The sequence below is a fragment of the Triturus cristatus genome, chromosome 7, assembly GCF_964204655.1.
Source record: "Triturus cristatus chromosome 7, aTriCri1.1, whole genome shotgun sequence".
NCBI lineage: Eukaryota > Metazoa > Chordata > Amphibia > Caudata > Salamandridae > Triturus > Triturus cristatus.
The window spans coordinates 580,937,542-580,960,301 of record NC_140590.1 but is presented as its reverse complement, the minus strand read 5'-3'; the positions used below and the strand labels follow the sequence as shown (position 1 = coordinate 580,960,301).

The 22,760-nt window shown below is 45.8% G+C and overlaps 1 protein-coding gene across 2 annotated transcripts in view; it reads left to right on the top strand.

The window, feature by feature from the left end:
- The window catches only part of MBTD1 (mbt domain containing 1), a 696,883-nt gene that overhangs the window by 459,808 nt on the left and 214,315 nt on the right, over positions 1 to 22,760 (top strand). The gene's annotated exons all lie outside the window — the stretch shown is intronic.

Genomic DNA, 22,760 nt, shown 5'->3' with positions numbered 1-22,760 from the left:
GTTATTTTTCTTTCCTGCCTGATGTGGTGGACGTGATTTTGTCTGCCAGGCGTCTCTCCACCAAGTCTATCTATTCCTATAGGTGGTCGAAATTTATCCATTGGTGTGGGGAGAAGTCTATTGACCCTTTGAGGGCTCGTTTATCCAACATCCTTCAGTTTGCTCTCTCTCTAGCTCAGCAAGGTTTTGCTGTAGCTACTGTGAAGGGTTATTTATAGGCTTTTGTCAGCATTCCTTTGCTTGCCGGATCGCTGTCCTTGTTTAAATCACCTATTGTGTTATGGTTCATTAAGGGCCTTACCAACAAATTTCCGCCCACTCCATTTTTTGTGCCTCAATGGGACTTAAATCTAGTCTTAACTTACTTGATGGGTTCTCCCATTGAACCTTTGCATAAGTGTCCCTTAAGGCTATTGTCTTTTAAAACAGTTTTCTCATTGCCATTACCACGGCAAGGAGGGTAAGTGAACTTCAAGCTCTGAGTTCGAAACCCCCGTCCTTGACCATTCATGCTGAAAGAATGGTACTCCGGACCAGGGCTGCTTTTCTGCCTAAGGTGGTAACTCCTTTCCATCTGGGGCAGTCCATTACCCTTCCTACCTCCTATCCTCCCGCTCACCCTTCCAAGGAGGAGGAGCCGCTTCACCGCTTGGAACCTAAAAGGACGGTGAGTTTTTACCTCGATAGAACTAAAGATTTTCGAGTGGATGACCAGCTCTTCGTGGGTTTCATTGGCTGCAGGAAAGGCAGAGCGGTGCACAAGCGCACCCTTTCCAGATGGATTATCTTGTGCATCAAGATCTGTTACTCTTTGTCTGGTTAGGAACCTCCAGAGGGTATAAGAGCTCACTCTACCAGGGCAAAGTCTTCTATGTCTGCCTTATCTAGAGGTGTTCCTGTGGAGGACATTTGTAGAGCGGCAACTTGGGCCTCCCTCCACACTTTCGCGAAGCATTACTGCTTAGTTCCGAGGTGAGGAGGGACGAACACTTTGCACGTTCCGTCCTTCAGGACTTTGTGGTATAGAAGTATGGACACCCTCCTGCTGTGCAACTCTATTCACAAGGTGAGGAATCCACTGGCAGATGTATCCATCAGAAGAACAAGTTACTTATCTTCGGTAACGCTTTTTCTGGTGGATACAGTATCTGCCTGTGGATTCCTCACTGACCCACCCGCCTCCCTGTTGTCCACCCTTGTTTACCTACAATAGTGATAATGTGACAAATTCTTTATGTTACTGTCAAAGGAAGTGTGTTATTTCTTTTGCTTTCCTGCATTAACTTGACACTGTGTGTGTTGTTTTGAATATTATGTTCTGTGTATACTGTATATATATATTGTTGTTGATCCGTCTGTGTGCTTCGAAGGCACAGAAAAAAAGGGCGGAACTGACATCATCACGCCGACGAGGTCCTCTTATGGATGCAGTGACATCAGCGGAACCGCGTGCGAAGCCGTGCTTCTGTGACTTCCTCGTCGGCGTGGAGAGCTACGAAAAATTCTGAATGTTGCTGGCGCAGGGGATATTCACAAGGTGAGGAATCCACAGGCAGATACTGTATCCAGCAGAAAAAGCAATACCGAAGGTAAGTAACTTGTTCTTTCCTTCCTTAGAGGTTTAAGTGGAATCAGTAGTAAAAGAACACACGTGGTCTGCGTTTTCTAATTTGTGCTTCTTGGTGCTTACAAAACATGTTTTTAAACTGTTTGATAACTTTCTAAAGCATATGATGCGATTTATTATTGAAAGTCAATGAATTGTAAAGCCAAATTATGTGGATTGATGCAAACAAGTAGCAGCGGCAAAAATATTCTCGTGGAGTGCAGACTCCTTCCGTTTTTATAAGAATAGTTTTATAAACTTCATGCAGCTGCTCTCCTAAAGGAGGTGTTTGTCCTCTACTGTAATTAATGTCCGTCTCTTAAAGTGTGAAAACAGCTATCCTTGGTAGACCACTAAGAAACAGTGGTTGTTTATATTGTTTTTTTAGTATAGAGTTAATTTAAAAAAAAACACAAAAAAACTCTTTACTCTGTAACAACCACATTGCATTACAGCATGGATTTAGGTTTCGTAGATGGGTCTGGTGATTTAGTATCAGTGCATCCTCTTCAGGGATCCTCATGGCCAGAGGTTCGAATCTCAGCTGCTCTATTCAGCCTTTTTCCCTTACAAGGAGGACAACAGGAGTACCACTGAATTGGGTAACAATTAACATCTGTCATTCCTCACTGGTTAAACTGCCCTTTACAAATATGCTTGTTATGTATTTTGCACAACTTACTTTAAATTAATATTTTACCTTTGTAGTATGCAGTGACTTTTTACCTAACGACCACCCCAAAACTTTTGCAGATACTTTTATTATTTTCCCTACATTTCGAACCAGATTTTGAGAAACAGCTGCCTGCCTCTCATCTAGGAGCCCAACTGCAAATTCAGATTTCAAGAAGTTCAAAGATTATTTTTATTTCACCCTTAAGTTGACCATTGCTCTGTCCCTTGAAGCTTAAAGCGCACTCTTATTCTGTAAAGCTGAGGAAAATACATTCAGTATTTCGAGCTAGCTGTCCGTGTTGTAGCAAACTTCAAGTTGAAGGTGTTCTGCAGCATCAGTGCCTCCCTTGTCACTTAGACAATTGCGCTTAGAGTGAGCATTTTATATATGTATATGAGATGTCACGGCATGTCCATTTAGCTCATTGACTATTTGATAGGGGATGGAGAGGGGTGGAGTCTATCTCAGGGTGGGTAGAGCCATTGGAGGCTAGCGCTTCGTTTATTCTTTATCCAGCTCCCTACAGTTTATTTAAGCAGGGGCCATAAGCATAGAGAGGTGATGGAGAAAGACCATAGAGACATAGAGTGGAGGGAAAGACAGAGCAAGAGTAACAAGGCTCGGGCTGGTGTTGAGCATTTTTACCAGAACAGCTTTTGGTTCCCAGTCCACACCTGTATGGCACACGATTGCATTTACTACATCACTTTTGCTAGTTAGCAAGTGTTCTTTACAAACTTGCTTCTCATTGTACCAAGAGCACTAGTTAATATTCAGCTTTCAGTTTCTCCATTGATCCCGGAGTGTGTACCAGTTACAGAGAAGAAGCAGAAAAATGTTTCCCTCAGTTTTACATGGAGTAATTGTAGCTCATGCATATTTGAGTTTGAATCCCACAGCCAATCCAACGTGAGCACGACTGTTTTTTATGGTTATTTGTCCAGAATTTCTGTGAAAGTTTTGTTTTATACAACCACTCTCTTTTGAAGCAGGCACATGACAAGCATTTTTATTTCTATTTACATGATCAGAAAAATGCTATGCTGAATAGTATGCTTGTATGGTGTTTTCTGCATTATTTTCCAATTTTTTTTTACAGTTGGAGGCGATCTGCTTTTTGGTGACTGGCGCCTGCTGGTCAGATCGCCTACTCATTGCTGCAGTCTATAGCCAAGCGAGATGTCTTTGTAAAGGATCAGGCAGTGTTTCTGTGTGAATGATCTTTCGTTGTATCAGAAATTGTGTTGGTTGCTCTCTTCTCATCTAAATTGATGCTTCTGACTTCACTATTTACCAGCTAGTGTCCATGAGATCATTAATATCCAGCGAAAAAAGAAGACTGAGTTAATGTTTAGCTCTGTGAACCTTCTGCTTTGGTTGTTACTGTTTTAACTATGCTTTTAGGTACAAAGAGAGCCTGAGGAAAGCAGGGCAAATGGCCAAGGTTGCTTAGCTGCTTGTTTGGGTATGGAAATGCTGACAGCAGCATTGAGTGATCTGTGGATTTGAAGGCATGGTTAAAAATCTTTGCTTCTATATGTGTAATTGAATTATGTCAACCTACTGTGTGCCTGCAACATACTTTGTTAACTTCCTCAGTTTGATCGATATCAAGGATCAAACATCTGGACAATATTTACTGAGAAACCCAGAACTGAACTTCTGACTAGCAGTTCTCTTGAATATTCCCAAAGTTACATGTGCTGTGTGCAGAAACAAACTTCATCTGTCAGCCTCTGTATAAATTGTAATGCCCTTCACCTCTACCTCACACTGTCTCAGTGGGTCCCTTAAAATGCAGTTATTACTGTTAATATGCCAAGCATTGGCATAGTCAATAGGTCTTGCCTTTGGGACCTTATAAGTGTTTGGCCATACAACACTTGATGTTGTTGCACCAAGGATATTGTGCTGGATAAGTAAACACTTATAAGGTCCCAAAGGTGAGACCTATTGGCTATGCCAATGCTTGTTTAGTTTGGGAGGGGCTAGGAGGTCTATGACCTCGCTGGCGGTCTTTTTGAAAAGTTCTGTGAGCTCATTTGCATCTTGGGAGCGAGAGGTGAGAAGAAGTTGAGCTTGTAGCTTAGTCTCAAGTTTGCCAGGAGGGATTTGATTGAGGTTTCTGGTCCATTTTAAGGGTATGTTTTTTTTAATAGGGGGGGGAGCTGATTCGATTTTGAACAGGATAAGGTGATGGTCAGACCAATGAATGGGGAGTATGCTGGAGATTAAAGCTAGGTCATTATTGGATATGATGGCATCGAGAGTGGCACCTTTGGTGTGAGTGACAAAGTTGAACTAGGCCATTGATCTCTAGAAGATTGTTGAGATGGGTGACTGTGAGGTCAGCAGCATTGTTACAGTGGATGTTAGTCTACAAGGAAGAGGTTTTTCGAGTTGGAGAGGGAGGATTGAGAAAGTAGGTTGGATAGTTCCTCAGCGAAGGGAAGTGGATCACCCTGAGGGTGGTATATGTTATGTAGGCGAATTGGGGGGGGGGCCCTGTATCGTGAGTTCTGCGCCAAGATATTCAATGTTTAAGTGGTCAGAGTTTTTAATACAGGAGAGTTGAAGCTCATTTTTGTAAATGATAGCTAGGCCACCTCCAATTCTGTCTGGTATATCTTTCCTCATGATGGAGTAGCCAGGGGGGGTGAGTAGGTCAAGGATGGCTGTTGAGTGGTCATTAAGCCAGGTTTCTGTAATGAAGGCGATGTTGATGGATTCACTGAGGAGGGTTTCCGATATTTCAGTTGCGTGTCGGACAGCCGAGCGGCAGTTAGCGAGCATGCAGGAGAGGGGCTTAGGGTTGGCTTTGGTGGTAGGGTACGTGTGTATGGTGGTAAGTTGGGTTGGGGGTCTGGGGGAGGTGGGAGAGAGGGGTTCTGCTCGTACCCAAAATCACTGGGATGCTGGAAAAAGGGGGGGGGGGTATGGTCAGGGGTTTAGGAAGGTAAGAGTTGCTTAAGTTCATAGTGTCAGTGGAGGAGAGACTGTTCCTAGCACGATGCGGCCTAAAAGATCTGTTGCAGAGGGGAATAGTTTCCCCGAGGTTAGATTGGGAGGGGTAAGAGAGGCAAGGGCAGGCGGAGCCATTCTGATTGAGGTGGGTCTTGTTGTTGGGGCTTTGAAATCTTTTCTGAGTTTCATAAGTTCATTCTGAACTGTAGAGAGATTTAGTTCAATGTTGGAAAGTGTCAGAGCGATGAGGTTGAGTGTTAGCTCGGGCGGCGAGGAGGGGGGGGAGCATGGGTGTTCAATGTTGGCCAGAGACCATAGCCTGATGGGTGGAGGGGGGGAAATGCAGTGTGGGGGAGTCAGAGGGTAGCTAGGGAGGTTGGTCGTTGAGGTGGAGGGGTCACTCATGCAGGTAGGTCGCGAGACTGGGGGAGGAGATATGATGGAGGGGGGAGGTAAGATCATGATGAGGGGGAGGAGTGTAGTTCGGTGGTGGAGATATAGGTGGAGTGGGGGAAGCGGTTGGGAGCAGTGGGTGAAGGAGCCGGGGCTTGATTACCTCCGCGTGCATGGGGCGAGTGTAGTTTGTAGTTGGTGTTGTAGACGCCGGGAGGTGGGAGGGTGGATGTTCAGGGTGGAGGGATCCGGGAGATGTGGGGAGGTCATCGGCAGCGAAGTGGGTTTGGGGATGTCTGTTGTTAGATAAGGTGGGGATTTGGGTGGTGGGGTGCGTATTTAGGGTGTCTTGGGGGTGTGGGCTCCGGGCTGTGGGGAGGGATCCAGGAGATGTGGGGAGGTCATCGGCAGTGAGGTGGGTTTGGGGATGTCGGTCATTAGATAAAGTGGGGATTTGGGTGGTGGGGTGCGCATTTAGGGTGTCTTGGGGGTGTGGGCTGGGGGAGGGGGGGATGTCATGTGGGTGACAGACGGTTGAGAGTGAGAGGGTTTAGGGGCAGGTTTGGATAGGTCTGTCAGGGAACCTGAAGTGGTGGTCGAAGGTGTTGAGGTGGTGTTCGGATGCTTGTATGAGAATGTCACCGGTTTTGAAAATGGAGATGTCAATTTCTCCGCTAAAAGCTGGGGATGGGGTGGTAGATACTTTGAAACCATATGGTATATTGCCGGCTTTAGTGATTTTTAGATGGTTCAGGAAGTTGCTTTTCCATTTGGAGGGGCGTTTGGAATAGAAAAGAAGGTTAGTTTTTATAGGCGAGGTGAGGCTATGGTAGGAATCAGCTATGAGAGTTTCAGGGTGATGAGTCAGTAATTTATGCTTAAAGTTTTTCCTGGCATGTTTGGACAGACTGGATTGGTATACGATGTTCCAGGAATTGGGACCATGTCTTGATAGTGGGGGAATGGGGACGAGAGAAGGGGGGACATGATGGGCCGTCGGGGGGAGGGGGGGGGGGAGTACTTGGGAGTTTAGATGAGACTGGAGTAAGTGAGACTGGGGTATGTGAGGGGGGGAGAGGAAGGAGTAAGGTGAGGGTGGATATTGTAGTTCAAGATTCTTAGAGAGGGGGGTGTGGGGTGAAAAGGGGTGGGTGAGTCAGAGGTATGAGACAGGGTAGGAGTGGTGGGGTGAGGGGATTGAGGAGTAAAATTCAACAAAAGGGTCAATAAGTATAGAGATAGCATAGTTATAGTGATAGCACGCCAAATGTATCACATTTACAGCATAGTAGTATAGTGATAATGATAGTGATAGAATAACGAAGATAAATAGTCATGGAACATCAGTACTAAATATATCAAACAAAAAGTAAAATTCAACAAAAGCAACAATAATTATCTAGATGGCATAATTGTAGTGGTAGTTCGCCAAATTAGTCAAATTAAACAACAAAACAGCAGTATAGTGATAATAGTAATGATAGAAAAACGTTGATAATAGTGAAGGAAAACATAAATCATAAACGCTATTTGTAGAAATTCTAGGGGATGTATATCAGCAAAGAGAACTTTGTGAGGTCACAGTCCGAGAATAAAAGTTTGTAGTGAGACCCGATCAGGACTTTGGGAATGTGCATGGCGCCACACAAGCTGTCAAATAGGATCTGTGCAGATATGGTTAGTAGTATAAACTGTGTTTGCACCACTAAAAACACCCTTAATGAACAGCATCACCGAGGGTGAACCCAGCAGTTGAGAAAAAAGCCCAGGGAGGAAGAGGAAGGAGGCGTCACCAGAAAATAGCCTCAAAGCATCACTCACTAAAATAATATAGCTATTTATACAATGTATCCTCGTGATAGGAAAATATTTCTTTTAAAAGCTTTGGGTCTTCTAGGCTGTGCACTTTGTAGCCTTTAGGCGGAGGATGGAGGAACGCTGTGCTGGTCAGCAGGCATGCCTTGATTCGAGTGAGGAGAAATATGTCCGTTGTTAATCACAACCCTTCCCCCCTCAGTGCCTCCTTTACGCCCCCTCGGACATGAAAGCTATTTCAAATCTAGCCCAGGGACCGAAGGTGGGAGTCAATCGGCGCAAAACGACAGCCCCAATCCACACAACACTGCTTCAGAAAATAAAAATAAAACGGCTTCCTGTGACACCGTTTTTTTTTTTTTTTTTTTTTTTTTTTTTTAAACGGCGTTGGTTTCGGTTCGTCGATCTGTTCCATTGCTTAGTTTGGCTGACTACTTTGAAAACTGCGTTATTAGTTGCAAGCTGTTTTTTCTCCACCAAGCTGGTCCTTCATTCCTAGCCATTGTTTCTGTCAAAAGTGGTATTTGATTTCCACTTAGACTAGCTTATCCCTATTGCATCCTTCTTTTCTCCTTGTCATGCTATCAAGAAAAAGGAGATATTTCACAGTATGGACTCTGTAGGAAGCTGGCTCTGTATATAATATAGCAAAGTAAGGAATAGTGTGCACAGAATCCTGTGGAACCCCAAAGGTAGGTAGAGGTAAAAGTAGATAATACCTCACTCTCTATTTGTGGTAATGTGGGCGAGCAGTAAGGCTTTATCAGAGGGTAGTGTTGAGCATTTATTGTACAAACCCAGGTAAGAAATGATGTCACACGCTCATAGACTGAACTCAGACCAATTTGTTTGCATAAAAAATATTATTTAGTTATCTTATTTCTAAAACGAAGCCAGGCCTGGTGCAGGTAGGTAACATAATACTTGGCAAGATTTGTGCAGTGAATTACAGTTCAATACGAGTTCAAATGCTGGTAGCTGAGTTATAGGTAAGTCAACAGTTCGAAATTACTTTTCAGTTGCTTTGTAGGTTACTGAACATGTTACTTCTTGGATTACTTTCTAAGTTACTTTTGCTACTTACTTAGTGTGATATGCCTAGATATCACACTGGGACATTTCCTAGACAAAAGGTAATTAATCCAGGTTTTGTACATTTGCAGTTTTACAGGTTTTCATACAAACCAACTCCACACTTGGAAGAAAGTTCAAAGAAAAGCTGTCAATGCAATCCTATGGAAGGAAATTAAGTTATTGGTTTACAGGTAAGTACTTGTTTGTGGGAGTTGGGTTTTTAGGGTTAGAACAAGGGTTCCCCCAGGGTCAAGGATGCAATCTCAAAACACCCTCAGCAGCACTAGGGCGGCTGGGTGCAGAGTGCTGAGACTCAGAAGCTCCTTTTCATCGGAGCGGTTCTGGACACAGTGCAGTTTTAGGCTTCTCCTTCCCAGCAGCGAGTCCGGGATATTGGGGCTATGATTTCGATCTTTCAGCCTCTATCGCGGGTGTCGGTCAGACTGACCCTGAGGCTACTGGGCCTCATGGCCTCCTGCATCCTGCTGGTGGACTATGCCAGGTGGCATATGCAGGTCCTACAGTGGGACCTGAAGGTCCAGTGGGCACAGCATCTGGGGAATCTTTCCGATTGCGTCCAGATCTCAGAGGGCATTGCACATCAATTACAGTGCTGGCTAACGAACCAGGATTGGGTTAACAGCAGGTCCCTCTCCCTTCCCCCTTCTGGGGTGGGACGGCCACATGGGAGAGGCAGAGCTCAGAGGCCTCTGGTCTCTGGCGGCGTCCGGGCTCCACATCAACCTTCTGGAGCTTCGGGCGATACGTCTTGCACTGAAGGCATTCCTTCCTTCTGTCAAAGGGGGAGTAGTGCAGGTGTTCACGTACAACGCCACCGCCATGTGGTACTGCAACAAACAGGGCGGGGTGGGGTCGTGGACCGTATGTCAGGAGGCACTTCATCTCTGGAAGTGGCTGGAACATCAGGGCATGTCCCTGGTGGTTCAACACTTGGCAGGTTCTCTGAACGCCAGGGCTGACAAACTCAGCTGCCGGTGCATGATGGATCACGAATAGCGTCTTCCCTCGGAGGTGGTGCAAGGTCTCTTCCAGCGGTGTGGAGAGCCTTGGTTAGATCTATTCGCCACCGAAGAGACCACGCAATGTTAGCAGTTCTGAGCGTTGGAATTTCCAAGGCGGCACTCGCTCGGCGATGCTTTTCGCCACAAGTGGAGTTGCAGTCTTCTATATTCCTTTCCACCTATACCACTTCTACCCAGAGTGCTGAAGATCAAGCGAGGCCAGGCCCAAGTCTTTCTTGTGGCCCCATACTGGGCTGTAAGATTATGGTATCCCTAGCTCTTACACCTGGTCATCAATCCTCCGATCATACTGCCCCTTTGGGAGGATCTTCTGTCGCAGCAGTAGGGGACGGTCCTCCACCCCAACTTGTCCAACCTCCACCTCCCTGCGTGGAGATTGAGCGGCGACAGTTGACAGATTTCGACCTTGCTCCCGAAGTCTGTAACGTTATCTTGGCAGCCAGGTGTTCCTTCATCAAAACGGTATACGCCTGTAGATGGAACAAATTTGTAGTATGGTGTGCAGCAAAAGCTGTGGATCCCCTTTCTGCACCTCTTTCAGAGGTCTCCTCTTCATTGTTTATTTGGTCCAGCAGGGCTCTGCTCTGGGCACTTTAAAAAGCTATCTTTCGGCCATTTTGGCCTTTCTTCAGCTTCCTGATCAGCCTTCATTTTTCAAGTCCCCTACTGTAAATCGCTTGTTTGTGGGCATTACTCACTTGTTTCCTCCAATTCCTTTGGTAATGCCCCAGTGGGACTTGAACCTGGTTCTGGCCTACCTTATGTGCGCTCCTTTCGAGCCTCTGCATAACTGACCTCTCAGACTTTTGACTCATAAAACTGCCTTTTTGGTTGCCATCACCTCTGCTCGCAGGGTGAGTGAGCTTCAGGCTCTTCCTTCCAAACCTCCTTTTCTGGCTGTTCATCCGGACAAAGTTGTCCTTCGCACTAGGCCTTCTATCCTTCCCAAAGTGGTTACCTCTTTCCACATAGGACAGACCATCACTTTGCCAACCTTCTTCCCGCCCCACATCCTTCTAAAGAGGAGGAGAGGCTCTACCGTCTGGATCCAAAACGTGCGCTTTCATTCTATCTGGATCACACTAAACAATTCCGGGTGAATGACCAGCTCTTTGTTGGCTATGTGGGCGCCAAGAAAGGTTGGGCCATGCAAAATTTAACCATCTCTTGATGGGTCATTCTCAGCATCAAAATCGGCTATTCCTTAGCGAAAAAAGGAACCTCCAGTGGGGTTGCGTACCCATTCCACCAGGGCGACAGCAGCTACTACTGCTTTGGGACGTGGACTCCCCCTTCATGACATCTGCCAGGCAGCTACGTGGGCTTCATTGCACACATTTACCAAACACAACTGCCTTTACAGCCAAGTCCGGAGAGACGGCTTCTTTGGCCGTTCAGTTCACCAGGACTTCCTGGTGTGAACTTAGTTCGCAGACCCGCCTCTGGGGTTGGTATTGCTGGGATATCTATTCTAAGGTGAGGAATCCATAACTAATTGTCTTTCAGATGAAGAAGTTACTTACCTTTGGTAACGATATATCTGTAAGAGACATAGATTTGTTATGGATTCCTCACCGCCCCACCCATCCTCCCCCTTCTGCGAACTGACTTCTAGGGTAAGGCAACTTCCCTTCAGGCCCCTATTTGTGTGCAACAGTGGTCAGTGTCTTGCACGCTTCTGCGCTTCTGGCATGGAATGTCGTGTAAAGAACTGACGTCAGCGCGCAGGGGCGGTGTCTAAGTAGATACCGCGACGTCACTTCGGCGACCACGACTCCAATAAGGAACACGAAGTCGACCGACAACACCTACCGACGCGCAGGGGTACTACTGAGGAAAAATTCTCCAAACCCAGTCTGTTGCCTGGGGTAGTTCTAAGGTGAGGAATCCATAACTGATCTATGTCTCTTACAGATATATCATTAACGAAGATAAGTAACTTGTTCAACAATAGCAAAACATCACCACAGACCAATGGATGTTATCCATATTCAAAGATGGGTATTCTTTAGAACTCAAACACCACCCACAATCTCACCCAAACCACAACAAATGACAAAATAACATCTTACACTTTTACTGGAAGAGGTTCTCTCTCTCCTTCAGAAAGAGCAATAGAAATAGTACTAATACAAAATAAAGGACACCAAGTGTACGCCCTTTATTTTCTCATTCCCAAAAAGGACAAAACATTAGGCCCTATTCTAGATCTAGGCCACTAAACGGGTACTTCTTCTCGGAAAACGTTCACATGGTCACGCTACAAGAAGTAATACCACTGTTAGAGGAAGGAGATTTCATGACTGCATTAGACCTAAAAAATGCATACTTCCATATCCCAATTCATTCCGCAAACCCCCATTACATATGCTTTCAGCTAAATGGACAGCACTATCAATTCACAGTTTTACCATTCGGGGTCACAACAGCTTCAAGGGTTTTCACAAAATGCCTTGCAGTAGTGGCGGCTCATCTCAGAAGGGATGTAATCCATGTTTTCCCATATGTAGACAATTGGCTTATCAAAAGTCCAACCTACTATCCATGCCTTCAACCCACTCAGCAAGTAATCCACATTCTACACAAACTGGGGTTTACACTAGATAAACAAAATTCTCACGTGCAACCCTTGCAAATGAAGCCTTTCCTAGACGCAACACTCAATTCAGTTACGGCCAAAGCATATCCCAGTGTAGAAAAAGTCACAAAGATCATGCAAACATTGCCCCTTTTTCAGGCACATTCTCACCTCATAGTGAAAAAGGTGAGGGGTCACTTAGGCATTATGGCTTCTTGCATTGCCATAGTACCTCATGCTCGTCTATATATGTGTCCCCCTCAACACACTACAAACTCAATGGTCTCAAGCAGATTGAGCATCTACAAGATCTAGTGTTGCTAGGGCCAGCAACTCATCGCTCTCTGCAGTGGTGGAACAGCAGCTAATTTGTTGCGTGGCCTGCCGTTCAAAGCCCCAATATCGCAAATCACCATTACTGCAAATATATCCCTTCAGTGATGGGGGCCCCATATGCAAAATCTCACCTTCGTGGTCCATAAACAGTAGCTCAGGTCTCTCTTAGATCGATTTCTCCCTTTGATTGGTTTGACTTGACCACCTCATATTGTTTAATATGGATTCACATGTCAGATACCAACCAGCACAATCTGACAAACCTAAGCACTGGACCAGGAACATCAAACGAGTCCCAATCACTGAACTGGAACCCAGGATACATGTCCAACTATAGTTTCATCCTCCCACTCACAGGGCTGATGACCTCACAGTATACTTTGATACATCAATGACGGAGGTGTTAGATCAAGTGGCTCAACTCAAATTAAAACAATGAAGATCTATCGAATCAAAATCTTGGTTCAACGCAGATCTTAATAACGAAAGGCGGTAACTCAGACAAGCGGAAAGGCGATTGTCATGTCCTTTAGGCTAGTCTGTCATGTATGCCCCATTTTACAAACATTGTCCCATCCACATGACTATATGGGCTCTGAATAGGTAACCTTTCACCTAGTAGCTTGCTCTTGTCTCTTCGACACCAGGCTCTTAGTATTTTATCATAATCCCTGTACCTGAAGCACATAAACATGTCCTCAGGCACTGCATAATTATTCTGTATAAGGGTCACCACTTTTTTCATCCTTGGCCAACAAGCCTGCTGTGCATGATCGCATTTGTTTGGAAAAACATGTATGACTTATCAAAACATTTATGATTGTTTTCAAAACGCATCGATTCTAGAACAAATACTGGAGTGACCTCTCTAGCATATATAACCCTTATCCCCCCCCCCTGCATATTAGAGGAGAATTCCTTCCACGCTGACACAGGGTCTTGCAAGCTGAATCTTTGTCACGCAGCTGTCTGACATCCCTTGCAGGGTGTTATCCCCGGAGCAGAGACGGGGTCCTTCGTTCTCTACCATCAGGTGAGGGGTTTGGTTCTTCACTAGGGGATTCTTGGCTATTTCAATATTTCAGATGATATCCACAGATACTTAGGCGAAGGTGAAGCATGTCTTCTCATCCTTATTGACCTATCAGCGGCATTCGACAAAGTAAACCACGCAGCTCTACTTGAGACTCCTAAGATGCACTTTGGTATTAATGGCATAGTACTAAAATGGTTCGCTTCTTACCTTCAACACCGATCTCAACAAATTAAGATCAACTCCCATCTCTCCAAGCCCAAAGAGTCACGCTTGGTGTACCCCAAGGCTCGATTCTCTCCCCTTTCCTCTTTGATCTCTTTATGGAACCCCTTACAATGATTCTGAAGCAAGCAGGAGTCAAGTATCACCTATATGCAGATGAGACACAACTCTACTACAAAATCAAATCATCCAGTGACATCCGACACCTCAGTGCCTCACTAACCTACATAAAAACTTGGTTTAATACGAACCACTTAAAGTTGAACCCATCAAAACCGAATTAATACTGTTCTCCCCTAAAAGTAACCACCTACCAATCAAAGACTGGCTCAAGAACCTGGTTGCCCTAAATTGCTCCCTCGTCCTGTCCGACTCAGTAAAGTCCTTAGGCATCACCCTGGACAAGAACTTGGCAACGAAGGATCGCATCAAAAACTCTGCTAAAGGAACACTTGACTCACTAAAACACCTCAAGAAAATTAAACCTTTCATTCCTCATGATGATTTCAAGACAATAGTACAATCCCTAGTCCTCTCTAAACTGGACTATGGGAATGCCATCTTCGCAGGGACTCCAAAAACTCACCTAGCCCCCTAAGGTCAGTCCTACACATGGCAGCCCAGTTCATAAGATTTATTAAACTGTTTCAACAAATCGGGCCAGCCCTCAAGTCTCTCAACTGTCTTCCCATTTAAGGTAAATGTATTTACAAGTCTGCCTGCATCACACAAAGCCCTTAACACACCTTCCCCAACTACCTACACAGCAAACGTTTGAAAGCAGAAAGATCCAGAACTCTGAGAAGTTCCAACTCTCCTCTTCTCATTCCTCCAAAACTGAAAAGGAAAACCATCCAGTCTTGATCTTTTTCTGGAAATGTACCCAGGATGTGGAATTCACTCCCTAAAGACCTCAGATGCAGCCCCTCCTTCTCCTGCTTAAAAAGGGACCTGAAACTCCTTCTTCTTAACAAATACTTTACCACTTAAGCCAACTGAACTAGGCTTCAATAGCCCACTCTCCTCATAACTCGTTCATCAAAGATATATGCTTATTTGATTGTTTCAACTATCTAACCTATCATTCACCCCTTTAATGAATGCGGTCTTAAAATGTTATGCTTATTATTTTATGCATCCTTATGTCATGCTACACTACGCGATTTTTCTTTCTTGTACGTAGAGCACTCTGATACTCTGACACTCTGGTCTAGCTAGCGCTATATAAAACTAAATAAATATCAAACATCTGGAGCTACTCGCAGTTTAGCTAGCCCTCAAACGATTTCACAATCACTTACACCACAAAATAGTGCTAATAAGAACAGACAATATGACTGCAATGCATTATATTAAAAAACAGGGGACGGGGCACACTCAACAGCCATCTCTCCTCTCAGAATCTGCCACTGGGCTATCTGCCACAAACTCCACCTCCTAGCAGAATACCTATCTAGGGTGGACAACAACTTTGCAAATATGCTCAGCAGAACACATCAACAGTTGCTCGAGTGGGAGATCAATCAACCATTACTCCACTCTTACTGCTAGAGGTGGGGGACACCAGAAATAGATTTGTTTGCCACGCACCTCAAAACCAAATGCCAAAACTTTGCATCCAGGTTCCCCCACCCTCTAACCAAAGGCACTGCCCTGTGGATAAATTGTTAAAAGAAATGACCAACTTATATTTAAATGCGAATTGGGTATAAGTATCAACTAACGAATGTACACATGGAACTCATTTTGAAAACAATTTCATGTTGTCACAATTTTACTCTCCTCCCATGCCTTGTGGTAATGGGTTGTATTTACTTGGGGTGCTGACACTCTTTCTACTGCTTCCTAAAATCATACTCGAGGAAAAACAAAAAATCTAGCTGAAACTTGACACATACATATCCAAGCCTCTATGTCCCCCCTAGTTCCTAGCCTCCCCTAACCTCCCCCTCTCCTCCCCCTCTCCTCTTTCTTTCCTCTCCCCCTCCCATCCAGTCCCCCATCCGCCATCTCCCATCCTCCCACCCTTTACCCTCCACCTCCCTTAGTCCCCCGACTGCTCTATGTTCTACCTCTTTTCAACACTCCTCTTTTTCCTCTTCCTCCTTTCTTTCCCCCCTACATCACAAAACTATCTCGGGGTATCCCGTGACACTTAATTCTAACCACTTGACTCCTCTATTTTCCATAACACCCTGAACAATACAACTCCGCACAACTGAGATACCAGATTCTAATACAACACAATGCTGCTCAGACATCTATCATTCTGTGACCTCTCATTACAAAATCAGTCTCCTTTCCCGTACCCCAATATATGATGTCCTCAGGTTTCCCCTCTGTACTGTACTTCTACTGTTTGTTTTACAAAATCTCAATAAAAATACATTGAAATAGAAAATTGTTAAAAATGCTAAGAATTTAAGACCAATTTTAGTCCTTTGCTTTTTTAATTTTTCTTATAAGGATAGAATGCTTCAAAATGAAGTTCCGTGAGGGTGTGTAAGTTATTACCATAGATAGTAGATATCTAGAGCCTTTTTCCATCTGGATTCTATGACAGTAACACATGGCCTTGTAAATAATCCTTCACTCCACTGGGAGCCAGTGTAGAGTAGTCCATGATTTAGAGGTAGATGTTCTTCTGGGAAGGTTAAGGACCAAGCGGGGAGCCGCATTGTGAATGCGTTGGAGTTTTATCAAGCTCCATTTGGTAGCCCCAAGGTAAAAGATGTTGCAATGATCTATTTGAGATGTTACTCAGGCATGTACAACAGTTTTCCTGGCTATTGTTGGTAGTAGGTCCAGGAGTTTCCTCAGGACCTTAAGAGTACCGAAGCACTTACAAGCCACACTCCTAATTTGACCCTCAAATAAGAGTTTGGGGTCAAACCATACCCCAAGGTTTTGGTTTTAGCTTTAGGTTTGGGACTTTTGGCCCAGGGCCTCAGGCCACCAAGCCGATGACTAAATAGAAGGTGCTTTGCCTATTATCAGTGTTGCCATTTAGTTTAAGGCAGTTATTGGTCATCCAGGTGGCTAGTTCTTCTAGGCATATTGAAAATTGGGCCGCATCCGCATCTTTAATAAGGTGACTATGAGCTGTGTATCTTTGAATATAACAACATTTTGACATTGTGTTTTTCTAAAATTTCAGCCAAGGGACAGCTATATAGGTTGAATAGAGTTGGGCTCAGTTTTGGGCTCTGTGGTACCCATTGCTTTAGAGAGATGCTATCTGACTTATGTGGGTTTTGGGCAACTTAAAAGCTCCGGGCTTGGAGAAAAGAAGTCATCCAGCGTAGTGCTGTACCACCGACCCGCTCTGCCCAAGCCTCCGAAGAAGTAGGTGGTGTGTTGCGGTGTCAAATGCCGCTCTGTGGTCTAATAACACCAGAGCGGCTGTTGGCCCTTTATCCGTGCACCATCTCTAAGTTTCGGTGGCGAGAAAGAGGGCCCTGAAACCATATTAAGTTGGATGAAGTAAAGCATTCGAATTGATAAAACTTGTTGTTCACAGTTTTCTCTGTAATTTGAAAAAATGGCACCAAGGAGATGGGGTGCAAATTTTCTAATAGCAGGTGGTCGGCTGAAGGTTTTTTCTGTACTGTGAGCACTATCGCGTGCTTCCATTTATGCAGGATCTCCCCTGATCGGAAGGACAGCGAGATCACCTGTTGCAGATGGGGGAGAATGACCTCCACCCCTCCCACCAGAATTTTAGGTGAGGCAGGATCTACCGGGGACTCTGATTTAATGCTCGTAGAGAATCTTTTTAGATCTTTCTGAGAGGGTGTCTTAAATTAGTTGAGACAGTTCCCAGTTGCTGAGTCATATGAGAGGGTGTCTAGGTCTATACAATTGCCGGCTTATACTGGAAAGGAGCCATATATTGCCAGTACTTTAGAAGCAGGCGATCTTATTGCAGCTATCTAAGGATGATGGTGCTGTGGCCGCAACGCATTCTAGAGTGGACAGAGTTGAGGATAGAGAACAGTTCTTGGAGGAATTATTGGCATTCTCTATTTTATTTGTATAAAAATCGCGCCGTGTTTTCCTAATGAGCATTAGATACTGCTTATGCTCATTTGTATACCGAGCGCTGCTGGTTATGCAGCAGTCCTTCCGCCAGGTGCACATTAGGCATTTGCAGATTTTCTTGGCTGCAGCTAAGGATTCGTTGAACCAAGGAGCAGAGTTCCGAGTCCTGAGTTGATTCCTAGTAGTCATGGGAGCTATCTTATCCAGTGCTCCTGTTATCCATTTTTCTAGCTTCAAATTTGTGGTATTAACATCATCTCCTAACTTAAGGTTAGTTTCCAGGAGAGCGTTAGAGAAGGTCTCAGGATTGATCTTTGCCCACTTTCTTGTGGTTATCATATGATTTGTCTTGTTGGTAAGTGCATGCACACGTAGTGGCATGTTGAAGGCTACCAGATAATGCTCCCACCAGGGAACAACTATCGTAGTGTCAGTCTCAATGGTAGGAACATTTGAAACAATCAGGTAGGTGTGACCCAATACATGGGGGGGGGGGGGGTTGTTACTCTTCGTATTAAATGAACTGTTTCAAGCTCCTTACTTAAGGACTGTGCTTCAGAATTTAGGCTGTTAATAAAGTGCACATTGAAATCCCCTAGTATTATATTATTATAGCATTGCGCTGGTTGCACGAAGTTCTCTTCTAGACTAGAAATGAACTAGGGAGCTGGCCCCGGAGGGCGATAAATTAAATAGCCTGTTAGGGCACAATCATTTGCTAGGGCTAAAGAGAAAAAAGTAGTCCACAATTTGCGAAGTTGGTTTCTTTAATAGAGCACTTCAGAGTCAGTTTATAGATCTTTGCGATCCCTCCTCCCCTTTTTAATGGGCGGTCTTTTCTCAGCAGTACATGGCCCTGCAGGACAGCATCTAGAATGTCCGGTGCTGAGGACTCTGTGAGTCATGTTTCAGTCATGAATAATGCATCCGGCTGCTTCTCCAAGATAAACTCAAAAAGTTCATTTTCATGTTTGACCAACGACCGGCAGTTGATCAGAAGAAACTGCATTTTATAGTTGGGGGAGGGGGCAGGTGTACCTTCTCATGGTCAAAGTTTAAACCTCAAGGCATTTAATCGAGAGGGTGTCAACCTTAAGTGAATGCAGGCATTCTTCAAGAGTTTTAGAAGCTAACCATCTTAGCTGTTTGGATGAATAGCGGATAGGTTGAAGGGGTGTAAAACAGGCAGCGGTTGTGGCCCTGGTCGAACGCGGCCCGGCACAGACGGGCATTGGTGCACCAGCAGAGGGCCTGCTACATGCGTCACTGTAGAGAAATAGTCTGCCTCTAATGGGCCTGGCCAATCCCCAGCCTATCCCGCACCAACAGGACGGGCAAGAACCGCTAGCCCGCCCAGCAGCCGTTTGCACTGCAGAGGAGCTTACCCTCTGCCCAGCAGCTGGTAAAGTAAGTCGGAGTGAGGTAAGGAACAAAACTAAAAAGTGAGGAGAAACACAGCAGGGTTTTAAAGCAGAAAAGGGAGCCAGACATCTCCCTGCACAGAAGTGCTACAACGAAATCAGAAATAAGGTAAAAAGGGAGCCAGGCAACTTCCCAGCACAAAGTCCTACAAGGATCCAGGTCTCGGTTGAGAGGAAGGTCTGAGCACCGCTCAGAAGAAATTAAATCCTCTTCGTCAAAGTCAGGTAAGAGGCACCACAAAAACACAAGCAGTCAAAGCGCGCTTTGAATTCGCCCCACCCGTCATGCGACAAGGCGGCGGAACCTCCGCGTTTGAGGCCCCGCTCTGCGGAGCGGGTGCCTGGGTTGGCTCTGCTCTTCCCTCCCTTTCCTGGGCCGGGAGCGACCCTCGCTCATCTTAAAAAGTTATGATGTCATGCCATGATATGTGCGCCATATTTGGGTGGCCTGACCCTAGTGGTACGCCTTCAGGCCCTGCATGCTCAGATGATTGGCAGAGCGATTTCCACGATAGTCGCTGTACTTCGCCCTGCCTGGCTGAGGATGTCTGTTTTTTTGTGGGATGTCCAAGCTAACCTGATGGACATGCCTTTTGATGGCTCCTGTCTTTTCCGAGACAAAGCAGATGCCACCCTTTAGCGTTTCAAGGACTCTCATGCTACGGTCACGTCCTTGTGCCTCACTACAACATCCCAACCTGTATCTGCTATTCGCTCCTTTTGTGGCTACAGAAAAGGCTACCAACCCTGCCAACCCTACTCCGGCCAGAGGGCCCGCGAGTTTATCAACTTCCGCAGTGCCATGGACGCGGTTCACCCCGACCCCATGGTTTGGGAGGCCAGAAGTCAAGTCAAGCCACGATCCCCTCCTCCACCGCAAAACCTTCCTAGTTTGTTCCCCCACGATTATTCACGACCAGTTGGTGGCAGAGTATGCAATCATCTCCACCACTGGTGAAACATCACCTCGGACAGGTGGGTGTTGCAAATAGTCTGAAGGGTCTACTCCCTCCTCTCCGAGACTACTCCTCCCTCTATTCCTCCAGTGTACGATCAGCTGATGGACAATCACCTTGCCCTATTCCGTGAGGAAGTCCACACTCTCTTGACCAAGGGAGCGATAGAGAGGGTTCCTGGGCCAGAAATAGGTTGTGGTTGATATTCCCGCTATTTTCTGGTTCCAAAGAAGGATAGAGGCCTTCGTCCTATCCTCGACCTCAGAGCCCTTAACTACTTCCTCAAAAAGTAGAAGTTCAAGATGATCACCTTGGCTCAGGTCCTATCTGCCCTGGACTCGGGAGACTGGATGGTAGCGCTGGACTAGCAGAATGCCTAATTTCATATTCCCGTCCTGCCTGCCCATCATCGCTACCTGCGGTTGACGGTTGGCCACAAGCACTTTCAGTTTGACGTGTTCCCTTTCGGCCTCACTAGCTCCCTTGGGTGTTCACAAAGGTGATGGCGGCAGTCGTAGCTCATCCACGAAGATCAGGGATTCCAGTTTTCCCCTATCTCGACGACCGTTTGTTGAAGGTAGGCTCATACCAAGCAGTCGTCTCCCACCTCCAAACTACGGCGAACCTCCTGCATTCAGTGGGGTTCACTATCAATGTGCAGAAGTCCCGCCTGACTTCCTCTCAGACATTCCTTTTCATTGGGGCGGTTTTAGACATGGTACAGTTTCGGGCCTAACACCCCTCAATGACGGGTCCAGGATATTCAGGCTATGATACTGATGTTTCAGCCTCTATCCTGGATTTAGGTGAGATTGGCTCTGAAGCTGTTGGGCCTCATGGCCTCCTGCATCCTGCTGGTGGATCAAGCACGGGGGTGCATGCGGGCTCTGCAGTAGGACCTGAAGTTCTAATGAGCACAGCATTGAGGAAATCTCACAGACTTGGTTTATATATCAGAGGGCACTGCCAAAGTCCTGCAGTGGTGGCTGACAAATTGCAATTTGGTGAGAGGCGTACCCCTCTCACTTTCCTACCCAGATCTCACAGTAGTGACGGATGCTTCTCTTCTGGGATGGGGTGGCCATCTGGGGGAGGTGGAGATCAGTGGACTCTGGTCTCCGGCAGAGGCCAAGCTCCATATCCAGGTATTGGAGCTTTGTGCGAGCCTATTGCCACTGAAAGCCTTCTTACCATCCATCAAAGGAAGGTTGGTTTAGGTGTCCATAGACAACAATACTGCCATGTGGTACTGCAACAAACAGAGCAAAGTGGGGTTGTGGACTCTTTCAAGAGGCCCTGGACTTGGCTGGAACAACAGGGCATTTTCCTGTAGGTTCAACAACTGGCCGGTTCTCTGAAAACCAGAGCAGACAAACTGAACTGATGGTGCCTTGCGGATCACGAGTGCCATCTCAGCGGTGGATAGAGCCTTGGTTAGATCTGTTTGCCTCCGAAGAGAACGCGCAGTGTCAGTAGTTTTGTGTATAAGTTTCCAAGGCATCTTTCGATCGGCGACACTTTTCGTCGCAAGTTGAGCTCAGGCCTCCTGTATGCCTTTCCCCCCAAGTACTCCTATCCAGAGTGCTCAAGAAGATCTGGAGAGACCGGGCACAAGTTATTCTTGTAGCTCCGGATTGGGCACGGAGAGTTTGGTATCCCGAGCTTCTGGATATGAGCATCGATCCTCCGTTCAGACTGCCCTGTCAGGAGGATCTTCTGTCGCAGCAGCAGAGGGGGAGGGTCCTCCACCTGAATCTGTTCACTATCCTCCTCCTTGCATGGAGATTGAGAGCGGACAGTTGACAGCTTTTGACCTTCCTCACAAAGTTTGTTATTCTGGCAGCCAGGAGTCCCTCCATTAAATCAGTATACGCTTGCTGAAGGAACACATTTTGTAAATATTGTACAGAACGTTCTATTGACCCCTTATCTGCTTCTCTTTTGTCCAGCAGAGCTCTGCTCTGGGCACTATAAAGGGCTACCTTTCGGCCCTCTCAGCTTTTCTTCAGCTGCCAAATCAGCCTTCGCTTCTGGTGCAATGGTTTTTGAAGGAGTTATCCATTTGTTCCACCTTCTTCGTTTCCTATGCCATAGTGGGACCTTAATTTGATCCTTACTTTTTGTTTGAGCCTCTGCACAACTGCCCTCTACGGTTTCTCACTATCAAAACAGCTTTTTTGGTGGCAATTACTTCTGCCAGGAGGGTGAGCGAACTGCAAGCACTGTCATTCCAGCCTCCTTACCTGACAGTCTTTCCCGGACAAAGTGGTACTAAGAACTAATGCATCCTTTTTGCTCAAGGTTGTAACTACCTTCCATCTGGGACAGTGCCTTACGCTACCCACTTTCTATGCACCTCCGCACTCTTCCAAGGAAGAGGAGTGCCTCCACCATCTGAACCCAAAAAGAGCGTTATTGTTCTACCTTGATCGTACTAAGGAGTTCCAGGTGGATGACCAACTCTTTGTAGGGTATGTGGGAGCAAAGAAGGGGCATGCTGTTCAAATACAGGACCATCTCTCGTTTGGTTATCCTCTGTATAATAATCTGTTACGCCTTGGCAAAGAAGCAGCCTCCTGAAGGCCTTAGGGTCAATTTC